The sequence below is a fragment of the Grus americana genome, chromosome 1, assembly GCF_028858705.1.
Source record: "Grus americana isolate bGruAme1 chromosome 1, bGruAme1.mat, whole genome shotgun sequence".
Lineage (NCBI taxonomy): Eukaryota > Metazoa > Chordata > Aves > Gruiformes > Gruidae > Grus > Grus americana.
The window spans coordinates 93096896-93121872 of record NC_072852.1 but is presented as its reverse complement, the minus strand read 5'-3'; the positions used below and the strand labels follow the sequence as shown (position 1 = coordinate 93121872).

Below are 24977 nucleotides of genomic sequence, written 5' to 3'. Positions count from 1 at the left end.
CACTTCAGTCAGCGAGGCCTGGCGGCCGCCACCCGACCTCCGCCGCGGCCCCACCGACCCCGTACCCCGCTGCCGGCGCAGCGGCCTCCCTCCGCCTGGGACAAACTTTTCGGCCCAACTTTCCCGCTTCCGCCTGCCGGGGGGAGCGTGGCGGGCGGCGAAGAGCGGCCCTGCGGGTGCCGGCGGGCTCCTTTGGGGGGTAGGCACCGGCCAGATGATGCCGGTTAGTGTTCGGGGGGGGGGGGGGGGCGCGACACAGGGGATGGGGCACAGCCGCTGCCTGGCTTTTGGGTAAGGGGGTTTATTTTGCGTTTTCTCCCTCCTCTGGCTCCTCCTCTTCTTCCCTCCTCCTCAGGGGGAGGGGAGGAGGGAGGCTCTGGGGCAGGAGTAGCCAGAGCAGGGAATTGTTTGGGAGTTCAGTCATCCAAAAGCTGTCTCCCGTATGGAGGGTCTGGCTTCCCGCATCCCGGCGCCTCTTCCCTCCTCCTCCTCCTCCTCCCGCCGCGCCTGAGCTCTGCGCGGCCCCCCATCCCCAGCGGCAACCCGCAGAAAAAACACAACCACCACCCCCAAACCAAGGGCCCCCCACTTTCCCCTTCCTCCCAAAACCAGGCTTTCCCCCTCTCTTTTTCTCTATTTTTTTTTATTTTTTTTTCTTTTCTGTGTGTGTGTGTGCTGAATTCCCCGCAGATCCGGCCTGGAAGTTCCCAGCTCCTGGAGTTAAGCCTCTTTGTTGCTTCCCTTCGTTTGGGGCATCTTTTGTGTTTCCCCCGCCTGCTCCACCGGAGACCGCGGTGAGTGAAGCGAAGGGGGCCCGGGCCCGGCGGCGCTGGCGAGGGGGCCGGGAGGACGGCTGTGGCGGGCGGCGGGGCGCAGGGCTTTCCCCCCTTCTTCAGCCGGCCGCGGCGGCCAATCTTTGTGTCAGAGTTTGGGAAGTTGGTGTGGGGATGAGGGGAAGGGGGGACGCGGGAGACGTGACAAGGGAGGAGTGGAGACCCGCAGGTCCCCACCAGTACGGGGCTTGTTTTCAGTCAGGCAGGTGAGATGCGGGGGGGGCTCGGCCGTTTCCCTCCAGCTCTTCCTCCTCGCTCGGGCGGCGTTAATGGAGGGCCCGGTCCACGCACACACACACCGCGGTGCTCCGGCGCTTGCCTGAAACTTCCCCAAAAACTCGGTCCCCGACATCGCCCCGTCCTCGCCGCCGGCTAGTCGAGGAGGGGACGGTGCGCGGTCGGAGAGAGGGAGAAGCTGTGCAAAATAACACCCGGGTTCATCCTCCGTTGCTCCAAGTCTTGTCAAAAGCTGACGGGAGTTTGCAGGCGAGACCCAGGTCCTGCAGATGCGAAGGCATTTTGGTCTGTGCCCTGTGAAGGGGCTGGTGTTGCTGCTGCGAAGGAAAGCAGGGCTGGGTAATCTGCGAGTAAAATTTTTGTCCTCTTCTTGTGTGACTGTCGAGTTTTTAACCCTGGTGCGAGGATGAGGAGCGATTTGGGTCGGGGGAAGTAATTTTCTGCTCGGTGGTGGGATGCTGTAGGATTTGTGCGTGCGTGCCTTGCAGCTTGGACTGTAACTTTGGCAGATCCTCTGGATGGTGACTGGAAATAGAAAATGTCTTGGGGAGAAAGTGGGATGTGGAATTTGTACCTGTGTCCAAACGAGACTTTTGAAAGTATTCTAAAGATATTAATAATTCCATTGAAAAATAATAACAAACCTTTCCCAGTACTCCTGGCTGACAAAAGGTATTTAATACAAATCTTGTATTTTTGGGCGCTTCCCCAACTAATTCTGGTACCCCAAGTGTTATTTCACTGGCATTGTGGGAAAGGCAGTTCAGGTCTATTAAAGGGGGGCTTTTGTCGTTGTTTGTTTTAAAGAAACTCTCTTGACCTCTCTGTAGCATTATGTGAGTGGGATAACAGGAATACACACACACACTGTGCGCCCGCGCGTAATTCCTGGCATGTCTTAAATTGCTTGTTTTTCTTGGTGCCCAGTTCTCTTAATTTCTACACCGCTAACATGGTGTCTTTTTGATACGTTCATTTGCTATCTGCCATTAAAGTTTCTTTTCCCATGGGCTAAAAAAGTTCTGTGGAAAATATTAGAAGAATGTGGGCGTTTTGTAAGTAGGATTTTATCTTAGTTTTCTTTTGAAACTAACTAACTGCCTCAGTGTGCATATGTTTAGAGGAGGATTCTTAGATATTTACGCATATATGCGCACACTTTTATTTAATGGGTTCGATATTGAGGTTTATGGCTCCAGAAGGGATTTCAGCAGAAACACATCATGGGTTTGCAGTGAAGATTTGTTCTGTTTATTTAAGTGACCTAAAGAAATGAAGGTGAAATAACTTCCTGTGCTAATAGGAGTCATCTTGGGATCTTCTGAAGTAAATAGCACAATTAGGGAGAGCTGTGAGCTCCCTGCTGGGTGCATGATATTCTCTGACAAGAAATAAATGGAGTTTCGTTCCATGTACTTTTCTTAACCCTCCCCTCTAGATACAATTACAGGGACTCATCCTGCAGGTACAACGCAGACGAGGTCCCAATAGGTGTTTTGTGCAAGGGCTGAAGTTAGATACAGAGCAGTCCTCCCTTCTGGTGTAGTTCCCATTGGGGAAAATGAGGCAGGTTCATCTGAAGGGTGCACAAGGGTCCTGTGCAGATTTGAAAGGCAAGTTCAGTTTTCTCCCTCTCTCATACATGCGTACACCCACAGGACCTTTCGTTGAGAGATATCCCAGTACAAATAGCTGAATCCACACGCATCTCTTCTCTGCTTGGCGCAAAGAAGTAGTATTACAGGTGAATGTGTGTGCTACAAACTGGCATGTAAGTCTTATGGGTGCTCTGTATCCCTATGGTCTGGACAATACAGCATTTCTGTAGCTTCTACTGACATGATACAGAAGCACAGAATGAGAGTTTCTTACAGATTGCAGAGTGAAACCCAGTGGCTGGTGTTTGCAGATTTCTTTCCAGCCCTTTGGGTGTGAGACTCCCAGCTTGGAGTTTTGCTCCATTGAAGGACAGGGGAATCATTGCCCAGTGTCCCTCACTCCTTGAAGTTCTGCTCTGTCCTCAAAACTAACAGCAGACAGACCCCTCCAAGCCCTCAGCACCAACTTGCAGCTCCACAGTTTCCAGGCTGCTGGTACAGCTCCTTCCACCTGCCCAGGGCCAGCAGAGTTGGCCATTTGGGAGCTGGCTGGAGCCTCCTGCCAAGCAGGGAGCATTGCAGGTGGGGCCATTAAGCAAGCAGCCTGCTTTGTCCCCATCCTCTCCAGTGATGCAGAGGGGAAACTTCCTGAGTTAAGAAAACTAATCCATTTAGGGCAGACCTGAATTTTTGTAGTTTCTTGTCAGCGTTACTGAATGACCATACTTGACTAAAACACCAATAAATCTACCTGCCAGTGCTTCCTGGCCTTTTCCTGAGTTGGATGCCCTCAGGAGCACAGAAACCTCACAGTCTGGTACCATGCACAGAAAAAAACCCCCAACACTATTACTTCTGCCTGGGCTGTGGGAGGGCAGATGGGTGACAGGGCAGGAAAGACACTCTTCAGGTGGAAGCATGGGTTTGGATGTGGAGCTGTTTGGGCTGGGCCCTCAGCTGATGCAAATGCCCTGTGTGAGCTTAAAGAGTTTTCTCCACAGCCTTGGTTTTCCCACACAGAAAGTGGAGCTAAACCCTGTGCCGGTGGGGCAGATACTGCCCTCCACGTTGACTCTTGTCAGCTGACCAGCGCCTACCCCCGTGTCTCTCAGAGCAGAGCTCAGGCACACCACGGAGGACAGGACCCGTTTCGCTGTGCCAAGCTTCTCTGGGACTGCTGCAGGGCTGGAGAGGCACCTCTATGCCTCCAAAATCACTCCTTTTTCCCAGGCAAAGATGGGCTGTCTCCTCAAAACCCCTCTTGAGTGCCATATGAACTGGGGGACCAGTGGCAGGGAAGAGTGTGTTGGGGACAATGTTGGTTGTTTTAGCCCAGGTTGGCCTGCAGGTAGGTTTTTAAAGACCTTGGGCTCTGTTAGTCTCAGCTGAGTTGCTAAGCCCACAAGAAGTTACAGCAGCAGTAGCCCAGTGTAACTCTTGAGTTAACAAAAGTTTATTTGGCAGTAAATAATGGTCTATTGGTTCTTTTAATGCCTGATGCTGAGTGCCTCAGAGGTATGAGGCGCAATTCTTTAATGTGCAAAGATGGCTCGATGTATTACTGCTGGCATGTTACGGACCAAGGCTTGCAAATCTCTTGGTTTAAACCGTTACCTCCTAGGCTAGAAACTTTGCAGTGGGAAGTCTATGGTTGGGATGGGATATCCCACAAGGAAAAAGCTCTCTTGCAAAATCTTCGGAGACTTCCTGTTTCTGGTTAGACTGAAAATATCCTGAGGGAAAAACCTGCTGCTGTGTATTTTGGTGCTCCTGTGGTCAGTCTTGGTTTAAGAAGTTGTTACATATTCCAGTTCCTAGGCCACAAAAACAATTTAATGAGAATAATGAATAAACGAATTGCAGGTCCTTAGGTAGAACGTGGGTGAATATCATCTTCCAGTTTTCTAAATGTACTTTGGGTAATTGTTCAACAAAAGGTATCGCAAGCATCTTTTTTTATTTCCTGGTGTTTGGTTTAGTTCGTCTTGGCCCTGACTCATACGACATTGTTTCTGGTGCTTCGTTGGCTGAACATAGTGCTTGAAGCCGGTTTTCCGGAGAGAACGCTTGCAGGGTAGGAAGCTTTCAAAATTTGCTTCGTATGCATATTTGCACATAAGAGTTTTTTAAAATCTACTCTCCACAGGAGCATGTGCTCCAGCTGTATGAGCATCTGTGGGAAGCTAAGCAAAAGGAGCATGGATGCAGTGGAAACAAGTCGGCTGAAGAGCTCAGAAAGATATTTCTTGCAGGGAAAAAAAAATGCTTGATGCTTGCATAGTCCAAAGCTGCCACAGGCGGTGCAGGGCTTTCTACATAAACAGGGAACAACAGATCCCTGCCCTGAGGATGTTGCATGCTCCTTTTATTAAAATGGCCTCTCTCCTTCCCTGTAAAGGGACAAATGGGATGGGAGGCTCAGCTGTGCTTGATGGGGTTGTTAGTGGAGCACCTGGCACAATGCAGACAGGGTGCCTGAGAGGGGCTCTCGCGGCTGCCGTTGTGTGCTCTAGGAGCCCTTCAGTAAGAGGCAGTGCCAATTTATTTTGGCTCTGGTGGGATCGATGGAGGGAAATGTGCTTCAGGGAGCGTGTGGGACGTGCTTGAGCTTCTTCGCCCTCCTCGTGGGCAGCATGCCAGCACAGAGGTGAGAGCCAAACTTTACCCTTGCTTTCTGCTCAGCTGCTCTGGAGAAGCTGCTGCCCAGTGGCCGAAACCCTTCCCTGAGCTCTTCCCTTAGACGTGAGGATGGTGACTGCACCTTGTGCCCGTGCAGCGGGTTGGAGGCTTGCCGGGCAGAGTCCAAACCACACCACAGTGTGTTGCCCCTATGAAAACCCACTCTTGTCGAGTTCACAGAGGTTTTGGGCTGTGGTGTCACTATATATGCCTGTGAAAGCTAGACGGTGTTTTGGAAACCGGTCATTTTTTATTAACTTCTATGCCTGGCGTAGGCAGTAAGTCTTTCACCCTGAGCCCTGTGGCGGTGATGCCGTTTTGGCTCTACAAAGTCCACTCTGGCAAAGAGATTAGCCAGCTCTCATGCAGAACCACAGTCCTGGGGTGATGCCAAATGCAATGATGTGTTCACTAGTTGCAATGTCAGTGAGTCTGAACAATTTTGTGCGTCTAAAACTGTGCATCAGGCCCTTCTGCTGTTCTTTAAATCATAAAAGTGGAGAGAAAAAGGGTGTAAAGATCTTTGTCAGAACTGTGTTGTCAGCTTTCAAATACCAAAATGAACTGGCTTTTTATTTTTCTTCTAACTAACAAAAGGACAGGTTAGGCAAAGCCCTGTGAATTAATGTGTTGAGCTGAGTGTGGTTAAGAAAGCTTGTGGTGATATAAACCTACTGAGGTAGTTTTTGAGAAATAAACCTCAAATGTGAATACAGTGGCCTAGAATATAGCATTTATATGCAAAATGCAGCTTCCTCTCATAATGTCAGTGTAATTTATCCTGGCACTTTTATGTACTAAGCCACCTTGCTTAGTGATGCCAGTGTTTTAGGGCACAAGCCTGGGATGTGAGGAGAGCTAGGTTTGGTTCTCCTCTACGTCACAGATTTTCCCCCTAGGTAGGTGCAGGTTGCTTGTTCTTCGCCTCAGCTCTCCACCTGCAAAACCTGTAAGTGGCACTTCCCTGCCTCCTTGTGGTGTTGAGGATAGGTCGGCTGCAGATCGAGGGAGACCATGGGTTTGCTGGCCCTCGAAAAACCTCTCGGATAAGGACCACAGTTGGTTTCAGCAGAGAGCCTCCTGCGGCATTGACAGCCCAATGGGAGGCTCCTGTGGTTGCCTCTGGGGATGTCCGCCCTTGTGTGCTGGGTGGATGTGGGCTCTGTAAGGGCTGCGTGATGCTTTTGGTTTGGAGGGTAGGCTGGGTGTGTGGCTGTAGAGAAGCCCTTCTCTGAGCATGACCCTTGGGAAGTCTAGCGTAGGTAGTAGCACTGCAGCTGCAGCGAATTTATGGCTCCAGCCAGTGGTGGTACAGAGAGGCCATTGTAATCCTATGTACTGTACAGTGTACATCTCAACAGGCAAAGTGGCTCCTGGGTTGTTTTTTTTTTTTTCTTTTTTTTTTTTCCCCTCCTCCTCTCCATCCCTTCACGTCTAGCTTTATGAAGTTCCTCCCCTTAAATTGCAAATTTGGCCTTATCTTCAAAGAAGCCCTTTGGTGCCAAGCTTTTAAAGGTAGGGAGGAGGCGAGAGCAAAAACATCAAATCCATTAACAGCCCAGTTGCCAGAGAAAATGTTTTTTAAAACAAAATCTGAAACCTTAGTGTTTGAGATCCAAAGCTGAGATCGAATACAAGTATGGGCCTTGTCCCCGGAGAGTCGCAGCGCTGGGAATATGCTGGCAGAGACCATGGAGCGAGGATTCTTGTGCATGCACGCACACAAATAGACAATTATTTGGAAGCCAATAGTATTCTGGATGCTGAATAATAATTTACTTCATCTAGTGCCTTCTGTCCTAAGTTGCTCCCTGAGCTGTAGCTGACGTGGAGAGCGTGCTCATCGCTCCAGCCCTCCGCTGGATGGCAGTCCCCTCTGGGGCAGGAAGGTGGTGCTTGCTTGCACGTTCCTTGGCCGTGGGTGGTAAAGAGGACTAGCTGCCCCCACTTCTTTAGAGCCTGACGCTGTCAGTGAGAGATTCCTTTGGGCCCCCAAATGGTGATGGGAACGTGATTTTTATGTTTTTTTTTCCCCAAAAGAAAGCTGCTTGTTTAACAAACCCAAGCAGTGTCAGATTGAAGGGGTGGGTTTGAGTCCCAGCATCAAGAGATGTTTTCAAAAACACGGTGGGTGGGATTTTTCAAAAACACCTGGGGTGACTTTAATGATGTGGTAGAGAGTCAGTGAGACTTGTGCATTGAGAGACCAGACAGCTCTCCTCTTAAGTACAAGGTCACACTTGGTGGGTTTGTGGGACGGTCCTACTGTTACCAGTGTAGCAGCTGCCCAAATTAGTCCTGACCACTTACTCCTGCATGGAAGTGGACTCTATTTCAAAAGTGGCTATCAGGCATATCTTGGCTTGAAAGCAGTTGAAGTGCAGCTTCTAAGCCAGAGCCATTTGGGCAGAAGGAGAGCACGATGACCCAATTATCCAGCCGTAATGGGGTCTGAATCCAATGAGGAGCACCCCATCACTGACTTCTCCTGGGGCCTTGCAACATGGCCAGCCAGACCACAGCAGATGTGGGAGGAGGAGGGCTTGACATCTATTAGCTTTTGAGTCCCTGTGGGGACTTCCGTGCCGCTCAGCTGGCCAAGCAGGGTATCTGGCTTGTAGCTATCAGCCACCTCTGGAGCTGGAGGCTTGTATGGTGAGACAGGGCTGTGAGAAGCTGGAGCGTGGAGGGCTCCTCAGAGAGGCATGCCAGCTGCTCTGGATGTGTCTGTCATCACTGTTTCATCACTCTGATGTTGCTCTGGGGGCATCTGGGGCTGGCCTGAAGGGAAAAAGTCTTCGCTTCCCAGCAGGTGAGGAGCAGAGCTCCTGGTTGCATGCCAACTTGTGCCTGAATGCTTCCACAATGTTGTAGAGAAAGAGTCCAAGGCAGCACAAGGACTAGTTGCTTTTGAAGACCTTGCTGCTCTGGGTGAATGTTGCAAGAGTAGTTTAGCATATTGGCATCCCAGCTCCAGGCCCTGCCAGAGGTGGCTGCCCAGCCAGCAGAGAGGGAGAAGGTCTTGGGATTGTGGTCAGTTATGCTTGGTGACCATGCAGCCCATTAGCTCTATGACGGATGCTGAGAAAGGGAGGTCAGTACCAACTTATAGCTGGAGCTGCTGGAGCCTGGGTGTGTGTTTGCTGACCCTACTCCCCTCTTGGCAGGGAGGTGAGTAGCCAGTTTGGAGAAGCATTAGGGGAAGAGCAGTATGGTTTATATGGCTGCAGCAGGACAAGCCAGCCCTGTATCTCTTAGGACAGGCACCAGTCTACAAGCGAGAGCTAGCTGTACTTGCCTGGTACACAAATATGCAATACAAGCTGTAGGATCCTGCTGATTGCATCATGAAGCCTGTAGACTTTTGTGGCAGCAATGGTCAACTGTTTACATCATGTAGACAGTTAGGGCAGGGAACATACTTGCTAAATGTACAGTTGTCCGGTTTTCTTCACAACTGTCTGCACTGCAGATTTGGGGAGGAGGGAAAAGGAGCACAAAGAGAACAACATCAAGAGCAAAGTGGCAAGCCATGTTTATTGTTGATGCCTGACCTGCACTCTACCCTGTAATCTGTCTCCCCTGGGATAGCTTCGGACATCCCTAACCTCTGAGCCACTTCAAAGAACCACCTTTTAAAAAATTTCCCAAACTAGTGACCAAGCAAACAAGCAAAAATTTCAGCAGCCACAAAAATGTGAGCATAACCCAGTTTTTGCATAGCTCCAGCATTGAAGATAAGTAGAGGTTTCTTAACATTGACTTTCTGGATGAAGGCCTACGAAAGGCCTGCCACGCCATCTTCCCCCATCACCGTATTCCAAAACCTAAATTATTATTTGTATTACAGTTGTGTCTACGAGTTTTAACCGAGCCTGGGACCCAGCTATGTTAGATACCATGCTAACTTGTAATGGGAGACGGTTCCTACATCCCCATTCAAAACAGCAAGACAAATGCAGAACAGGAGGTAAAAACAGAGCATGAAAAAGGACACGTGTGCCTTGGAGCGACTCAGCAGGTCAGGACTGGAGCTTAGTACAGACCCTGTGTTGCCTGATGCCCAGTCCTGTGCTCCATCCTCCACCTTGCCCTGCTCTTTGGAAAAGTCAAAGTCGAGCATCGCTAGGGCTTGACTGAGAGTTACCTGCCTTGAAGCTGAGAGTTGTCCATAGCAGAGTCTCATGTTCCTTAGCCCTCAGCTCACATCAGTCAATAAAGAGGGATGTGGCTTCATGTACTCTAGTAAATGGTTGCCCAAATGGGGCACTTGGTGCTGCAGGTGTTGTTGGTAGCATCTTGCCGCTGTGGCATGCCTTGTATTGGGGCAGGCAGCCGGTCTCGTGGAGCTGAAACTCCTGCCTGTCTTCAGAAGGCAAATGAGCAGGAGGTCTGCTGGGGTGCTGGGGGAGTGGCAGGTGGAAAGCAAGAGCATGTGGCTGAAGGGGAAGGAAAGGAGCCAGGTATGACTTTAATTCTCTCCTGTCAGCAAGCTTTCAGTTGCGGCGTTGTGCTTTGAAAGATAGCTGGGAGAGCAGAGAGCCAGCGTAATAAAAGTGTTTTGCTTGCAGCATGCAATCTCAAGTAAAGCAATCTCATTACGTAAATACTGTATGCCTTCTTTCTCAGGGGGCCTGGAACAGTGCTCCTCCTGCTCTGGAGGCTCTGGCTTTCAGCGCACAAGTCAAGGGTAAACTCTAACAGATGCTGCTTGCACTTTGGCGCAGGTGCAAGAGGAGACATTGCTCACCTCTCCATGGTCAGCACAGAGGTACCTTACACTGTAGGGAGGTGCAAGAAGAGGGATGAGGAGGAGCAGGGTTACAAAGAGCTGCTTTTCCTGAGAGCTGCAGGCCATGTTGAGTGTATGGCTGGGGACACACAGGGGTACCCAAATGCTAACCCAACCACTGCAGGTACAGGTAGCCCAGGACGGAGCAGCTGTGTGGACGCCAGTGGCAGGACAACAGCAAAACCTGGCTTGATGGGGTTACTGGGAACTGTCTCTCAAGGGGGATAGGATTGCTTCAGTGAAACCTGGACAGGTGCCTTCACCCCTTCTTTCTTGTCTGACTTACAGCACTGTTTTGGGGAGCTGGTGGGGATACATGTGCATCCTCTTCTGGCACCTGTTTGTTTGCAAAAAGCTGTGGGCAAACTCCCCTGGAGGGGCTGCTCGTGGCCATGCCCTGTTGCTGTCTGAATGACAGCCTGAACTGCAGTAGGAGGCTTTTTGCTTAGAGGAATGCTTTGAAACATCTTGTTTTTAATGACACAGTGTTGCCAAGGGCTCTTTGTGGCTGGATGAAGAGATGACTCCTTGCTCTGCGCTTCAGGGAGAGGAGCCTGTCTGAAGCAGGACTCTCCTCCATTTTTCAAGTGGGTTTGATCTGCCCTCTGCAAGATAAATAATTTAATTACAGAAGAGATCTTGGATGAGGTGTTGGGGGTCCTTATGGTTTCTCCCTGGCTCTGTCAGTGCCTTGGGAGTGGAGGAGTGGTGGGAGATGCCAGACAGCTGCAGTTATGGCTTTTTCATCTCCATTGGTCCCAGGTCACTCCTTGTGCATGAAAGACTGTAAGGAGGCACCAGTATAGCCTTTGCCTTCATTTCTGTCCAGCTGAATTAGGCAGGGTGTGGGATGGAGAAGGTGTCAAAAAATGGGTTTGTGCTGCCCTTCTTGTGCTTAGGGGAAATAATCTCTTCCTCTCTCCTGGCACACGCATCCCTCTCGGTTTTGTCAGGGAGGTTTTTTCTTTCCTCAGGTCCCGCAATGGGGAGGGAGAATGGGATTGCGGCTGCTGGTGTGCCCCTGTTCCCTGCATGTCTGCTGCCTCCCAAAGGATGCAGGGGCCACCGCCAGCCCTCACACCCCCTTTCTCCCCATTTTCTGTCTTAAATTTCCTCTCCTCTTGCCTGAGGTCCCTGTGCCGCCAACAACAGTTGCCACAGGGCTGAGAAAGGCTTGTTGGGCCGTATCCCAGATGCCCCTGTCCTTACTTGTTTTGGGGAAGGCTGATAAGGAACAACAAGGGGTGCTGCGCCAGCCTGCTGCCGGAGAGATGCTCCCAGCCCTCACCGACCCGGGGCGAGTGCAGGGCGCTGGCGTGTCAGAGCGGGTTCGGGGAGCCCTTGCCTGGGCAGGGTGGCTGCCTGCAGTTGCAGGCAGGGCTGCTGTCTCCCCAGAGGTTATTCTGGAGAAATACCATCCTTGAAAGGAAAGCCACGTCTCTCCTGCCCTTCTTTGCCCCCCGGCTGGTGGATTGGGGCTCAGGGGTTCAAAGGCAATGTTTTCAAGTCTCCACCAACGTTTCCGATCTCACAGTGTTTTGCAAACTGGGAGGGTTGGGGTTTGTGTTAACCTGTCTCCTTACAGGCAGCCAGAGAAGCAGCGCAGCAGGGCCGGCGGACATGGCATGCACAGAGGTGCCAGCATCTGCAAGGGGCATGTGGGCATCAGGCCAGAAAGCCTCAGTGAGCTGTTAATGAGCCACAGATCGACAGCTTTATCTGGAAGCCTGCCTCCTTGGGCTTCTAGAGCTTTCTGCTGAAGAAATGTATGAGTAAAAGCTGGTGGTAGATAAGGGTTGGGAAGGAAGACCCTAAAATAAAGATCCTCAGGCAGATCTGGGGTGGACCTCAAGAGATCGCTTCCACCAGAGGGTCCTTGTGTGTTTTTTCTGAAGGTCTCCTTAACTACTTGGGGGCTGCAAAAAAAGACTCATTTTCCATGCAACTCTCTTGTAGTCAATTAGTAAGACCAGCAGAGGTTTCTCTGTGGCTTTTACAGTGGAGGCTGTCCAGAGGTTTTGCTGGGGTACAAACCCCCGAGGCTGCAATGGATGTGTTCCCCTTTTGCACAGGGAAGGACGCTCCCGACAGCTGTTTGTTATCGGCAAAGCAAAGCGGAGGAACAGACAAACTTCAGCTGGTGAGAAATACAGGGGGAGATTATTGTTGTTTCCCTGTTGGGCTTGCAGAGGGAATTCTGGAAGCTGCTTTTTGTCCCATTGTTACAGTTTCTGTTTATATAGCTTATCTCTTCCATGAGGGACTATTAAATCCTGCAGCATGTTGTGGATGTGACCATATGAGAACAGCTTGCTTTACCCATCCCAGGGCAGAGTGTGACAGCTGCACAACTGGATTTAAAATCATGGAGCAGCATTTCCTCAAAACTGAGTGCCTTTCATCCTAGAAGAGTGTATGGTATTTTCCAAATAAAGAAATGGTTGATAATTTCCCTATTGGTAATTCTGAGATTGTATTTGCCTGATATAGCTGAGTCTTCGCAGCTGCTGCAGGGAGGGAGGGAGGGAAGTCCTTATTCCTTTCCACTTCTAATATTGCATGTGTGGTCTGTAGCAAGTGACAGTATTTAACATAATTTGGAGGGTACATACTGACTGAGCTGGTCTACAGATGACTTTGCACTGAATAGTGAAAGTTTTTTCTAGGGATATTTGGTGCTATGGGACAGTCACAGACTTGCCTTCTCAAAGAAAGTGTTGACAGTCTCTGTAAGCAATTGGAGATAAATGTCCTTGAGGCAGAGGATGTCTTTTTATTGTAGCTCTGTAGAGTACCTAATACTGAGGTCTTAAAGGAGTCTTTGTAAAATAAGAGACTCCTTATGTTCCTTTACTGGACAGTAATGTAAGGATCTTTGGAAGATCCAAAGAGTTTTAAATTTTTAAATTTTTTTTCCTGGTAGGCAAGTTAGCAAATGTCAGAGGTTTGCTGTTTTCTCTCAGATCACTGCTGGGTGAGTCTTAGGAGAGGATGATCTGATCTTTTCCGTGAAATGCCTTTTCTCAAGCAAAGGTGATTTTTGCATTAAAAAGAGTAGATTCATTTCTGTTCTGCTTCTCATGTTGTCACCCCCCAAGGCCCAGGGGCTGGTGTCGCTGTTTCTTCCCGGTTTCCTTACTGCATACAGTTTTCTCCAAAAACAACTAAACATATAAAACAAAGATTGGATTTTGGGGTTGGTTTTTTGTTTGTTGGGGTTTTTTTTTACCTTCCCCTATTCTAGGACAGACAGTGACCACAGTCATGTGTTTGTTTTTTTCCCTTACTTCCAACTGCAGTCACATAACAATAGTCTGGAAAAAAAAAATACTGGAAGCTATTTGGTCATGAATTTGTTTCCTTTTTTGGCTACAAGGAGCGAGTTAGCATTTGGGTGAGGAGGCTGGGAGCTCCAAGCCATCTCTTCCGAGGTTGAAGGGGGTTTAAATGGGCACCGTCCTGGTAAAATGAGAAGTACTGTAGAAAGGCAGCCTTTTGGAGCCAAGCACTTCCATTACTCCACGTGCAGAGTGTCATGCTTGGGCCCTTTTTCTCAGCTGGCCCCAAGACATTATTTGCTTTTTTCGTAATAGTAAAGTCTTACACAGATGCTGCTAAACAGGCTTTGTCTGCCACTGGCAGACAGGGATGGGCTAGAATAGAAATGCTGCCTCCCATATCAGGCTTCTTCATAAGTGGGTGACTGTTTGCTTTCCTTAACAGATTGCTAATAGAAGGTGGTGGGTGGTGTTGTCTTTCTTATTTATTTTATGTGGGATGTCATGACAGATGGCAATTTTGAATGTTGTCCACAGCTGTAGAACCTGATATCTTTCTAAACCAAGTTGACTAGAATGGAGGCGTTGGAGCTGATGAGACATGGGATGATCTGCAAAAGAGGAAAACCGATCAGAGTACCAGTTGGCTGTGTTCTGTCATCTCTCTCCCAAGGAGCACAAAAAGAAGTATTTTGCAGACAGGGTTGGGAGATATGTTTCAGTGTATGGGTCTTTGGGTCTTGGGAGGTGGTATCACCATTTATAAGGCAAATGAAAGGTCATCAGGTGGGACAAAAATGAATATGTGATTGCTGCACTGGTGAGGAGGGTGGTTGTTAAAATCTCAAACAGTACAGGCAGTGAAATCTTGACATTTTTGTGATAGTTAAGTGGATTTGGTCCTTACGGGAGAGAAAGCAAAAGCAAGTGGAGCTTATACAAACTGGAGAGAGAATACCATCTGATAAAGGCTAGACCAGTAGGTAAAGTTTTCAAATCGCAGGAAATTTCCTTAAAGTATTTATTTACTTATGGCTTTGCTGAAAAATTTTCAACCAGCTGTGTTTAAAAATATAACAGTAATGAGATACTTAAAAAAGGAGTTAATCTCTCCCTGTCTTTGACATGCTGCAGAGCACCAGCTGTAGCACAGGCGAGCCCTGGGGAATCAAAATGGCATAGCCCTGCAGCCTGCGAGCCAAAGTCACACCTTGGGAAGCCAAACCCTGGAGGGAAGCACCGGCCTGCAGCAGGTCACAGAGATGCTGGAGGGGTGACCCTTTGGCCATCCTCCGGGGCAGCAAGTTCAGCCTGCCCAGCTCTTCAGGGCTCCCCAAATCTCCCTGGTTCCCACAGCCCCCTAACCAGTCGCCCTCGGGGCAGCAAGACCCAATTTTGTCTGCGCTGTTGGGAAGCCTTGAACTGTCTCTGACATCCCCAATGGGGAAATGCTGGAATGAGGAGGAGGGGAAACCAAGGGCTTTTGTACTGAGGGAACAAAAAACATCCTCTGCGTGTCCCTGGGTTCAGCTATTACAGATTGTCCAAACTGGTCTAGGGGGGTTTTTTTGCTTTTAAATGCTTCTTTAGCCAATGTGATTTTGATTATTATTTTTTTTTTTTGGCTGGAGGGTGTCTCTTTGGGAGACGGAGCCAGTCTGGGGCTCTTCAATTGGCCTGTCCAGCTTATCTACAGGGCATGCACAAGCCATCTCCTCCAGGCTGCATTTCCTTTAGGATTCCCTATGGCTTTGCAGTGGCCAAGCTTTCCTGTTTGGTAGTGAAGGTGGAAAGGCCAGCAAAGGCCTACCAGCTGTGCTGTGTCCTCCAGCCCCCTGCCAACGTAGGCTCAGTGTGGAGTGGGGCAATATGGAGAGGGCTACAGCTATGAGAGTGGTGAAAAATGTACGTGATGATTGGCAGGAAACTGTTTTGAGGAAGAAGATGCCTCTTCTGACAATGGATGTCATGGTGTGGCATGTGGTTGACTGGAAAGGTAAAGCAAGTTAGGTTTGGTCCTAGGTGGAGGACTGTGTGGAGAAGTCTCCTGTGGAGCTGCTGGTTTCAGCTTCAGATTGATGTATCACAAGAGAAAAATCTCCTCTCCTTAACTGTTTCCTTTTTGCACAACTGGTAGCTAATCAAGATTCAATTTTAATGACTTCCCTCTACTCTTTCTCTGCTTCCTCTCCCCCTGCCCCACACATGCTTTTTTTTATGTATATATATTTTTAATGCATTTCTTTTTGGCAGGAGTTGAAACACAAGAAGTGTTTGGACCAAGATGAAACCAGTGGAGGAGCATGTTGGGCAGTGCAGTGCTTTGTTCTGAGTTCAGCAGGAGAAGAGGGGGAAGTGAGGAGGGGGTGGGATGTCATTTCCCAGATGGGGACCCTGCCAAAGATGTTCTTGCTTTGGAAAGGAAAGAGCGATTATTTTTGAGGTTATACCAGGTTTAACCCTTTGTTGTCCCATTTCTGTTGTGCAGGGAAACCCCAAAGTCCTGGTGCTAAAACAGGGCTGTGGTGTGTTGCATGGCCCAGGTGACCTCAAGCTAAAGTGTGCTGTTGTGACTAAATGCTAAGGACAGTCCAAGGTTCTTGTTGCTGGAAACCATAAAGAGCGCATGAGAAACCCGTGTTTATCTGTGAGGGTCCAGAACCAGCGTGGTTGCAGTTTGAAAAACAAAATCGGCATTTTCGTCACAGGGGGTTGACATTGCTGTGCTGTTTCCTGCCCTGCCAGAAGCACTTGGTGGGATTTGGGGTGCTGCTGAACTCTGCTTCAGCTGTTCCCGTCAGGGGGCAAGGAGTACTTTTGCCTCATGATGTGCAAGATGCTTGGGAAACACCTTGTCCTCTGGCCAAAGGAGCCCTGCGCTGCTGGGACTGGGGCAGCAGCAAGCCCTGGGCCCAAGTAGCTCGTGATTGTGCTGGGCACTGCTGGGAGGTCGCAGTGGTGGTTCCTCCTCTCTGTTTTGAGCCAGTCTCCTGTGCAAGAAAATTGCGTTGTTGGAGAGTATGGGGGGTGGAAAACTTCCATAGGCATGTGCCGCTATATTTGTGACGGCCTTGGGCCATAAATATTGCATGGTGCGTAGGCTGCTGATTTAATTGCCCCAGGGCTGTTGCACAGTATCAGACTGAGCATGTGAGGATACAGGAGGAAAGCAGTGAAGGGAAAGTTAAAGCAACTCTATCTCTTCATTAAGATGTTTTCTAGTTCATAAATACTTGGAGCATTTGTCAGGACTCCAGAGGAGGTCATGTGCCTCCTGATTAAAAAAACGCAAGGATTTTGGTCTGTGGTGCTGGGCTGTTTGTTGGTATGGACATCTAGCCTCTTCAATCTGGATGGGGTTCTCTTGGGAAGACCATTCTCTTCCCTCAGAGCTGGAGGAGACCAATGCTGTATGCATAAAATGCATAATGTCCCTTTGTGTAAACCTGGGCAGAGTCACTATTTAATCATAGAATCATAGAATGGTTTGGGTTGGAAGGGACCTTAAAGATCATCTAGTTCCAACCCCCCCGCTGCAGGCAGGGACACCCTCCACTAGACCACGTTGCCCAAAGCCTCATCCAACCTGGCCTTAAACACTTCCAGGGATGGGGCCTCCACAACCTCTCTGAGCAACCTGTTCCAGTGCCTCACCACCCTCACAGTAAAGAATTTCTTTCTAACATCTAATCTCAATGGACCCTCCTTCAGCTTAAACCCATTCCCCCTTGTCCTGTCACTACACTCCCTGATAAACAGTCCCTCACCAGCTTTCCTGTAGGCCCCTTCAGGTACTGGAAGGCTGCAGTTAGATCTCCCTGGAGCTGCCTTTTCTCCAGGCTGAACAATCCCAACTCCCTCAGCCTGTCCTCATAGGAGAGGTGCTCCAGCCCTCTGATCACCTTCGTGGCCCTCCTCTGGACTCTCTCCAACAGCTCCATGTCTCTCCTGTACTGGGGCCCCCAGAGCTGGACGCAGTACTCCAGGTGGGGTCTCACCAGAGCGGAGTAGAGGGGCAGGATCACCTCCCTCGACCTGCTGGTCACACCTCTTTTGATGCAGCCCAGGACACGGTTGGCTTTCTGGGCTGCAAGCGCACACTGCCCGCTCATGTTGAGCTTCTCATCAATCAATACCCCAAGTCCTTCTCCTCGGGGCTGCTTTCAATCCACTCCTCGCCCAGCCTATAGTCGTGCACTTGGCCTTGTTGAACTTCATGCGGTTTGCACGGGCCCACCTCTCCAGCCTGTCAAGGTCCCTCTGGATGGCATCCCTTCCCTCCAGCGTGTTGACCCCACCACACAGCTTGGTGTCATCGGCACAACTAAACCTGCAAACGCCTTCTTCATGAGGACCAGCAGTCTCTCTGCCCCTCTCACAGTCCCTTTTGTCTAGCTAGGCAGATAAGAGCTTTCCTAATTTCTGCATGAGCCTCCTGAATGTGAACACAATCTTCGACTCCAAAGAAGATGTCAGTAACTTTGGGCTGGAGACCACAAACTTCCTCTTCCCAGAAGCTTTGGTTGCAGTGTGTTAATTTTTGGTCACTTGCACAAAGTGCAGCTGGCCCCAGGCATGCCAAGGGTGGTTATAGCAGCACCACTGTGGGTGCATTGGTGGCCGGTGACTAATAGAGAAGTGATGCATCCGATGCTGGCCCTGAAACATGGTATGCCTCTCTCACAATTCTTTCTAGACAGCCAAGAGAGGCTTGATCTGTAGGAAATGAATATAACACTGGTCTGGTGTCACTTGTTGGGATGAGGTGGGGGAGGATAGGGGTATGCAGATAGAAGATATGTATGCATCATCACCTGTGATGGGTTTCAGCTTTTTTTTTTTGACATGTGCAATCTTGAATACGTTCCCATGGAGGTCAGTAGACCTGGCTGGAAATTTCATGTGCACAACATGCTGCATGGTATGTCTGAACTTGCCTATTTTTCATCCCTTTTCTGGGACCCCTTAAGTCATCCACATACCCTTTTCAGCAGTCTTGTGAACCATGGGTGGGAAGCACAGACTGATGGATAGGCACTTGGGTGGGAAGCAGAAGACCAATGTTTCCCTCCCTTGCTCTGCTGCTGACTCTGTGTGACTAAAAGAGACTTCCTTTGCCTCTTGGAGGTCCCCTTTCCTCCTGCCCATTGGCTTTAGCCAACTTAAATAAAAAGCATGGAGAGTGGCTGTGGCCTTTGTGCAGCCTTGCTTAGTGGCACTGAGCACCCCTGGTTTCAGGGCTGGGATCAGCCGACCTGCCCTTAGATCTGTGGTGTGTTTGGCTTGGGTCTCTGGCTCCCCGTAAGCATGGTAACTATCACCACAGGCTTCTAGGTATAGCAGGACTGAAAATAAATGTGTGATACCAATAGATGTTGAATATCACTTGTTATCTTGGAGGACTCCCTTCAGCCAGGAGTTTGGCTTCATTTCACTTGTCCGAATGGTTGCGTGTGCTGCAGGAAAGTGTCCATTGAACACACACAGACTGCTGTACCCACACCTACCTAGGTCTGCAAATCCTGTGCTGGATGAAAATATTTTGAAGGTGTGAATTGCTCCTTGTTCATCTAGCCTGGTGAAGGGTCTTCCTGTAATAGCTCACCCCCTTGGCTTCGCTAGTGCCTGCCGATGGGCTCAGTTGGGCTGTGACAGCCGATTATGGGGCATTTGCAAATGGTGCCACATTGACTCTGCTGCTTCTCTGTTTACTTAGTTCTTGGCAGCTACATGTTTGAATGTTTGCTTGACAAACACTTTCCCTGGAGTCTGTGATTACAGAAAGTTTAGTCTGTCAAATCCCACTGAATTATCCTGTTCTCTGTTGTCAATAATCTCTTGGCTGCTGTCTCTCTTAACCACAATATTTTGTGTGTAGTGCAAATTCGGTTTTTTCCACTCTTCTTGTAATCAGCCGGCCCACTTGGTTCAGTTACTGAGGCTGTATCCCAGGATGCTGACAACTCTATTTTACTAATCCAGAAATCCTGGGGTTACCAGGAAGCAGTACAGATAATAAGACTGCATACCTGTTTAGCACCTTTCATCTGAGAATCTGAAATTGTCTGACTCATATTCATCTGGTTACTGCTTGTACCAGCTGGGGTTTGCTATTCCTGTTTTTGCAACCTGGGAAGCTGAGACACAAGGTGGGGCTGTGTTTTGTCCAATAGATGAAGAAGTGATTCCAGAAATGTGGCATCATAACCTCCATGACTATGAGTTTCTATCCCTCTTTGTCTTGTACTACCTAATTTGCCCCCAAAAGGAAAGAGATCAGAGTGGTTGGTTGGTTTTGAGCAACACTTTATTTGCAGCGATTCACAGCTGGTGGTTTTTTTTTTTATTGGCACCCCAGTAAAACCCACCCAAGAGTAAAAAGGCAATTGAAAGATTTCTCCAAGATGTTACCTTCCTTACTGCAATCAGGTATCCATAATGTGCTTCACGGGAAGGGCAGTATCCAAATACTGTCTCTTCTTGTCAGTTTGGTGGTTTGAAGTGATGCTGAGGGACAAGTGTTAATGGTGAGCCTGGAGAGGGGAAAGATCTTGCTGTGTTTCAGGGGTGGTAACAAGACTGGTGAAAACATGTCTGCAGGTGGTTGGGTGGTCAGCCCGGACTGTTAATCTGTCTGGCTGCTGGCCTGTTTTGGATGAGGTCTAAGACCAGGTAGGACACTGCTGCTTTTCTTACTGCCTCCAAACACAGCTGAGGACCTTCCAAGCTAACCTGAGCCGGTTTATGGTTTTGAGTGGAAACCACAAGCAAACCACATCAAATCGCTGGATTCTACCCCAAACCAGGCAAAGTGTATGGGCTTCTGTTTCGTTTCGCTTGAGGATGACTGGGAGGGGAGGGAGATGGAGGAAAACCTGCTTGGATCCAGCATTGATGTAAGGCCATAGGTGATCTGTTCCTAAAGCATGCAAGTACCATTGCCATGGCTAGACCAGACAGGTGAGGGCAGAATGATACCTGAGCTGACATCCCCTGGGATCTTGGGTGTAAGAGGAGCGATATTTTGTGTGAAACCCTTCCAGAAAGGGACAGTTGAGGCGGGGGGGGGGGGGAATAAATAAAATTTAAAAAATGATGATGAGGAGATTAGTGTGAATGCATGTCTTCAATGTATGCAATCTCAGCTGAGGTGATGGGGAAGTTGGTCAGTGTTCCCAGCACTGAGGGGCCCTGGAGCATCACCTGCAAGGGGGATAAGAAACCCTTAGAAAGAGAGAGAGAGAGAATTGCAAGCTCCAGGAGGTAAAAGTGTATTTATTTTTCACGTGTTGCATCATTACACACTAATTTTGCCTGGGAGGGAGGGCAAGCGTGTGCAAAAACAGTCTGGCTTGCTAGGAAAGGGGTGAGGGAGTATGATACCAAATAGCTCGGGAAATGTTGCTGTAGGCCTGTCTTTTTCCCTCCACATCCATGCAGGGCACAAGATCAGCATCCGTACGTACAAACCCTCCCGTGGGCATGTGCCAGGACTTTGTAACGGAGCCGTGCTCTCCCCTTGAGGTCTGAGCATCCCCGGCTCCCCGCCCTACACCCCTTCTCCCCTTCCCCCTTCTCCCATGTGCTTTTATTCCTTTTGCAAACAGCGTATGCCAAATCCAACTTCACAGCTGGCGCTGCTCCACGTGTTTGTTTTCTATGCCTGCGCAGCGCTCACCAGCTCCGCTTGCGCCTCGGCTCAGAGGTGGAGGCGGCGGGAGCGGGGGGAGAGCAGGGGTGGTGGGGAGGGAAACAGGAGCAGGCTGCTGCTTTCCAAGCCCTTATTTGTTTAAAGCTTAAGCCTGTTTGAGAGTGCCTTTTTGGAGTGAGGGGTGAGTGGCAGGGGCGGGGTGCGGGGGAATGGAGAAAGTAAACTGTGCGTCAAGGAAAGCAAACTTTGCAGCTGGAATTGCTGCTGGTGCTTATTGTGTGAAGAGCCCGGGGAGGTGCCTCTGGCTCTGTGCTCACACTCGCTCTCCCAATGCGGGTGCAAGTGTAAACATGCAAGGGCGAAGAGCAGGGAGCTGGCGATGGGTCTGTTCTGTGCCCTGTCAGTGGGTGTGTGGGCACTGCTGCCCGGCGGACATTGGCACCGCGGTTGCGTCAAACACCGGTGCAGGTGCTGGCCACAGCTCTCACCGGAGTATCCTAACAGTGGGCCGGGGCGCAGGCAGGTGAGCCTCCCTTTCCAGGCTCCGGGGCAGCAGCGTGGTGCCACTGCAGCACATTTGCCGTCCTTTTGTCATGGAGCATCTGGCTGCCGAGAGGGAGAAACCGGATGCCAGCCCTGCCCATCTCCACAGTGATGCGAGGTTTTGCTCCATCTCCTACCCGTGTTTGGGGGTCTCTTCAACTGGGCCATCATTTTTGGAAAGGCATGTTTATTGCTGGGATGATAAATGGGGCAAATGACATGTAGACGCAATGTTTAAAAAAAACAGAGGTGCGACAGTATCCTCTTCATCTGAGGCAGGAGAAGTCCGTCACCCATCCCAAGACCCTGCTGTGAGTGTGTCCCCCATCATTTTTCACCCCCAGGTGAGCCTCGTGGGATTTTGGAGCAGCACAGTGGCTGCTTAGGGCCACCTCATGTGGCCCCACAAATGAGGGCTGTGGCTCAACCCGTCTGGATGCTGGCAGTTGGCACTGAGCCCCTTCCCCACCTAGTTGTTTGGCACCGGCCAGAGCATTTTCTGTGGGCAGTCATTTCTGTCCCTTTGTTTTGCTGACCTCGAGCTTCCTCTTGTGTTTTTTGGAGTAGTGACATGTGTTCCAGGGGAAATTTGTCCCGGCAGAGAATCCTAGAGGCTTTTGATCTGCTCCCATAACCAAATTTATTGTTAGTGAAAAGCATTTAAGCGACAGCTATGGAGAGTAAAAACTCCCATTTATTCCCAGATTTATAAAAGAGAAGAAATAATAAACCCAACTTTTAAATACCATCTTCAAAAGACAAGAAAAATGGACTTGTGCTCTTTTGCATCCCAGCAACAAGTCATTGCTGAAAGGAGTGCAAAGTAGAAGGCAGTTTCTCTTTATGGTGGTGATGGGGATGTCGCTAAAGCCAGCCATCTGGGGATTAAACTTTGTATTGACGTTACTGGCGAGTACTTTGTGCTGTCTCTTTTGTATGCTCTTCTGGATTTTGATGTCAACTGTGTTAAGCTAGCCTTGCGCTTGTTAATGCAGTTTCTGGGCCTGCTCCCATTGAAGTCATGGCAAAGATCAGGCTGATTTTGGAGGCGGCAGAATCAAGTCCTCTTTTACGATCTTCTGGATGCGTTGTTTTAGCAGGTATTTCTGCTGTGCTGCTGACTTACATTTAATACAAGCTTGGTCAGTTTTTTACTGCAACTGCTGTAGGTGCCCCTGCTCCTCAAATACACACTGGAAGAAGGCTCAAAAGCTAGGAAAGCTACCCAAGTCTTTGCTCCAACAGGAAAATTTCCCCGTTGTGGCTTCCCCCAAGGAAGGCTTAACAGTGTCACTGGCAGTTTCTATGGGCTTTTCTGGTTTGGGTCTTTGTGTATTTGTTTCACTCTATTATTGTTCCTAAGTGGATATACACAAGATTTTTCTATTGTTCCTAGACAAAGATGATTTTTTTTTTTAATTTAGTACTTAAATGTAGGTTCACATTTAAGCATATAAAGAAGTGGGCTGTGCTCAAAAAGCATCTGTAGCCACTGTCTCTCTGACTTGTGATCCGCTCTGAGAGTGAGAACTTAGAAGACCTGATTTGGAGGTGGCCGTGGCTGACAGACACACCGAAATGCTCCCTGCTCCCCACTCCCCAAGCGCTCCTGTGGCACTTCATGCAGATGCTGACCAGTGGTGTTTGTCTGGTATACTGCTCCCCTGTGCTTTGGTTTGTATTATATGGATGCCGCTTTCAGAGAAGGGAGCGTTTCGTCTGGCGGTTACCAGCATGAATGGATGCTGTGATATTTATTGTCTGTCCTGTTGCAAGCTTGACCCCATCACGTGATGGAGACAATAAAACAGAGATCAGTCTCTTCAGGGCAGCTCACTGTCACACCTTTGCCATGATTTGTGTTCCTCCTTCCCCGGGGCCTGTTCCTGACCGCTGCTCCAGCTGCAGAGAGGCCGTAGGGTGACATTAGGTAGCGTAGGATGTGGGATTTATAGCATTGCTGCCACATCAACGGCAAAATGCTTGTTTTGGTCAACGTGGTGGCGTCCTGCGGTTGGGAGGGGTGAGGGTTGGCTGTGTGTGTGTGATCCCTGAGAGCTGCTGGGAGAACCAACGCGAAGCAGAGCTGAGCGAAAGCAGCTTTGGAGGAGAGCATCCCGCTCTCCCTGTGGAAAAATGCTGTCTCACTGACACTAGAGCATGCTACGGAAGCACACCTGTTGATTAACTTTTGTCTTGGAGCAGGATGGAGTTTCTAATGAGGAGTGGTTTTCCTGCTATCATGAGTAATCCACACTTAAACACAGTGGAATAATGGCAGCTGGGGAGAGATTTGCTTGAGATGTGGTGGTCTCTGCTCTGAGGAAGGCAGGGCAGGGGCTTGAGCCTGGGCTGACACCTGGCAGGCGAGCTGTGACGTTGCCCACTGCTTGCCTGCCAGCCCCTGGAGCAGTGGGGAGAAAATGGCCAAAATTCCAACTCCCCTATTTCTCCTTCTTTTTGACCTCTTCATCTCAATTTTATCTTCCTGCCACCTTTATTCCCCACTTTCCTTTGGTATCTTGCAGGGCTTTTGCCCAGCATCATTTTCCCTGTGTCTGCTGGGCCTGCTTTCTCTCTGACCTCTCCCTAACCCAAGAGGCAATTAGAGCCTCAACCTCAGACTTCAAGTTTTGGGTTGGTTTTTTTTGTTGTTGTTTGTTTGGAAAGGATGAGAAAGGAAAAACAAAAGCAGTGCCCTGACTAATGTAAACTAGCCACAGGCACATCTGTGCCTGCGTGATGACGGCTCCTGGTGGGAAAGTGCCCATCCCTCCCGGCGCTCCCCTCCACTGCAGTTGCTGACAGGAAGGGGAACAACCTGACACTCGGCTCGCATTGGTGTGGGATTCAGCGCAGTGGAGCCCAGACCAAAGCCAGCAGCATCACCCAGTGCTCACCACCGCTCCTATGGGTCCCACAGCATCAGCCGCCAGCGGAGCCATCCCCTGGGCCTTCCTCACGCAGGTGCATGCTCTCCCTCATTCCCAGCTCCTTACTACATGCTTTGCGCCTCTGTCCAAATAGGAAAAGGTATAGATAGATAAATCTTGTTACTGCTTGTGTCAAACATCCTAAAGTGGGTAACCCTTCTAGCCAGTGGTGTGAAGTCTCTCGGACATGGGATGGTTTTCACTCTGTGTTTAGCGTGGCATCTGTCTGCAGCTCTGACTGCATTGACACTGATCTCTGGCTTTAGTTGTGATGTGAATGAAAAAGCGGGTATTGTTTTTATATGGCAAGAGATAGGATGCTTCAGACAAGTAGTGCAGTAAATCCCATTTCTGAGACTGAAGGTGTGTTTTCACATCACGCTTGTGTCAATGGGTGACCCTTTTCCTGCTGACTCCTCTGCAGTGTTTCTCA

General features: G+C 49.5%; 1 protein-coding gene across 4 annotated transcripts in view; it reads left to right on the top strand.

Moving 5' to 3' along the window:
• Nucleotides 1-412: 412 nt before the first annotated feature.
• The window catches only part of BOC (BOC cell adhesion associated, oncogene regulated), a 58541-nt gene continuing 33976 nt past the window's right edge, over nt 413-24977 (top strand). For all 4 annotated transcript variants that reach the window (XM_054813092.1, XM_054813090.1, XM_054813089.1 and 1 more), the window contains exon 1: nt 413-794. The gene's annotated coding sequence lies outside the window, so the exon portion shown is untranslated. The remainder of the gene's footprint in view (nt 795-24977) is intronic.